Genomic DNA, 3,030 nt, shown 5'->3' on the forward strand with positions numbered 1-3,030 from the left:
AAGATACCTTGAAAGTTTTATCGTACATTTAGGATTTGATTTGGGGAAGGTAAAAATTAAAAGCTCTCAGGACATTTGAACACTTTGGAGAGGAATCAGATTATGATTGCTGGGGAAAATATTTGGCTACTTGTTTCAAAGCTACAGTAAAACATTTTAAAATAAGGATAAAAGGTAACATGAGTGTAAAGAACTATAGCTCATTCCTATGTGAGAAACCTTTGTTGTCTTCAATAATTAAAGACAGCACAGTCAGCATAAACTATAAAAGGGTATTCTCTAAAATACAGAATATTTGCTCTCCAAGAAGATGACACAAGGAAAAACCAAAAGGGACCCTGTCATATTATAGGGGAAGGCAAGAAGCGGTAAACCAAAGAAACAAACACATCGAAATGAAGCAAACTTTCCTAGATTTTAATACAGTTCGTGGCTTTTCAAACTCAGGTATTATAAATGAGGATAAATAAACTTAATTTTCAAATTCTGTCCTTCGTTATGCTCTCCCCCATCCTGGAACACTTTGACACTGTATTTCAGGACTGGCTTCAGGAATCCACAAGGTTGGAACTACTTTCATACTATTACCAAGCTGTTATCAACATGGATTGTATTCCACTTTGTTAACTTCAAATGAGTTAATAAGTAGGGATTGTAAACATTAGTGTTGGAATTGTTTGTAATGGAACAAACATTCCAAGTTTGTATTTTAGATACTTAAACCTCTGAGGCATAGTTTGTCCAGTTGTTTACAGTGTTTCTCAACAGCAGTTTTCCAGTGTAAAGGACCCTGAAATACCAAACTTCCGACTGTTCCCCCAGGTGAGTGGACCGGCCCATCGAAGCATGAAAACAAGGAACAGGAGGCTCTTGAGATGTAAGAGAAATATTCGGCCAGTTCCAGCATGTAAATAAATAGATAAACAAACCAACCATTAACAACCATATTTCAGGATTTGATTTATAAATCTGTTAAAGCCCAAGGCAACTACTTATAAACTGCCACATATCCTTATTTTCAAACATTTTTCCTTTCGTGTGCAGCCTTTTTATTTGTTTACTTTGATCTGCCTGCCTTGCTTTCTTGAATTTTTTTAATCATTATCTTTCTAAGAAGATTTCATGGTCAGCCCACTATAAAAAAAAAATCTTCACTGAATCCGTTATCTTGCAAAACTTAAAATGTATGTTCTGTCTCATCTTCTGTCCTTCCTCCTAACTTCCTTCCTCCTTCTCTTCCTAAGTTTGGCAAAAGACATAGGAGAGAGGATTCAACTTCCTTGTCCAGCACCCAGGCTGTGAGGGAGGTCTGGGGATATATTAATAATGATATTAACAGTGGAGAAGCCTCCCTTTAATCTGTTGTGAGTTGGGGGCAACCAACAGTGTTCTGCGGGCAGGTTTGGGTCCTGGTTGTCCCGCTTCACGATTCAGACAAGGATTGACAGGTACCTGATAGCATGTCTGTTCCTCCCTGACGGAGTTCTTGGTGGGTAGAGGGCAGGAATAACACTTTAATATATGATCGGTAGGTCTAATGGTATTTTCACCCTTCCCTGGATTTAGTTTCTGCAAAGAGAGAATACTGCAATATGAAAGTTACATGAGGCTTGTAACTGCCGGGGGTGGGGGTGGGGGGGGGTGGGGGGGTGGGGGAAGACATCTCCCTTCTGCCTTTCTGAAATCTTAGCTGAGACCCCTGTAAGGAAAGATTAAGAAGGGGAAAACAAACTGAATTTTGTTAACACGTTTATTCCAGGTATAGGAGGGAGACATCCGGGGAAAGATGAGTAACTGTCGAGGTGGCTCAGAAGTCCAGCTCCTACAGCATCTTTACCAAAGGACAATAAATCCGCCCTGAGATGATGTAACAAAGGGAAGGCAGATTCGGGCCAAGGGCAAAGATAGAAGCTAGTGAAGTTTCTGACTTCATTGCCGGGCTGATAGGCTCTAAAGTTGTCTCTGGGGAGTAACCTTTGTCTTTTCCGGTAGAGAGGGAAGAAGGGACCTCTTTGTAAACGTCTGTCCTGCTTCTAGGCAGGTAGGGGGAGGGCAGAGAACTTTTGGGGAATCTGCTTCTTCTCACTTGCTTTCAGCTCGCAATAATCCATATGCCAAAGTGGCAGATTTTGGGGTGGTATCATCTGCTACCCTTCACTGCCATGTTTTTGTTCACATTCCTTTGGAAGTTGGGAGGGGCAGAACTGCTAGGAATAAAAGGAAGATGAAACCAGGTTTACTGTGGAGTGTAAGTGGGATTTCAGGCACGGGGCAGGACCAGGTTAAAGACAGTGACTCTCAAGGTGCTCCAGTCATAACCTTTGAAATCTCTTTGTACAAGACGGAAAAGCCCAGAGTGTAGGCCAGTGCCACCCAGGCCTTTTAGCTTAGCTTATGACTTATTTCTTCAAAAGGTCATTGAGCTCTGGTCTTGCCCCTTACACTCAGATGCACAAAGATGACAGTTCTTAGGGTTGCCCAAACCAGAATGGTGAGAGTGTAAATGTCCCCCGTGCTCTCTTACTTGTCCTCATAAACTATGAGTCTGACAAACCGGATGCCATGGCTTATTAATTCCTCATCTGACACTGACAACCAAACTCTGTCATTTAGCTGAAAATATTGGCCGTCACAGATTTAGAGGTTTGGAGACTGAACTTCCAAGACAGAATGTGAGATGTTGCTTTCTATCACCTACTGCAAGATGACTGGTGCTCGGTTCCTAACCTGGTCTTACCTATCATCAGCAAAGCCATCGCTTTGATCAGCTATGGAAATGTGACTCATTTTCCCTTCATCCCAGTCCCTCATCATGTGATGCAATCACCTAGCAAGAGACTCTCCTCAGCTGGAATAACAATTGAACACAGGCTCTACCTGCCATATACATTCTTCAAGGCAACTCCAACATATTCCAAGGCAACGACACTGTTGAAAATAGAAAACGAAACAAAGAAGGCCCCGCTGGGATTCGAACCCAGGATCTCCTGTTTACTAGACAGGCGCTTTGACCAGCTAAGCCACGGAGCC

General features: G+C 42.2%; 1 non-coding gene across 1 annotated transcript; it reads right to left on the reverse strand.

Moving 5' to 3' along the window:
• Positions 1-2,956: 2,956 nt before the first annotated feature.
• Positions 2,957-3,030, reverse strand: TRNAT-AGU (transfer RNA threonine (anticodon AGU)). The gene has a single exon. It is a non-coding gene; the product is annotated as a tRNA-Thr (tRNA).

This window comes from Mirounga angustirostris, unplaced genomic scaffold (assembly GCF_029215605.1).
Source record: "Mirounga angustirostris isolate CCGP_5_RB_7025 unplaced genomic scaffold, mMirAng1.0.hap1 SCAF_8, whole genome shotgun sequence".
Classification (NCBI taxonomy): Eukaryota; Metazoa; Chordata; class Mammalia; order Carnivora; family Phocidae; genus Mirounga; species Mirounga angustirostris.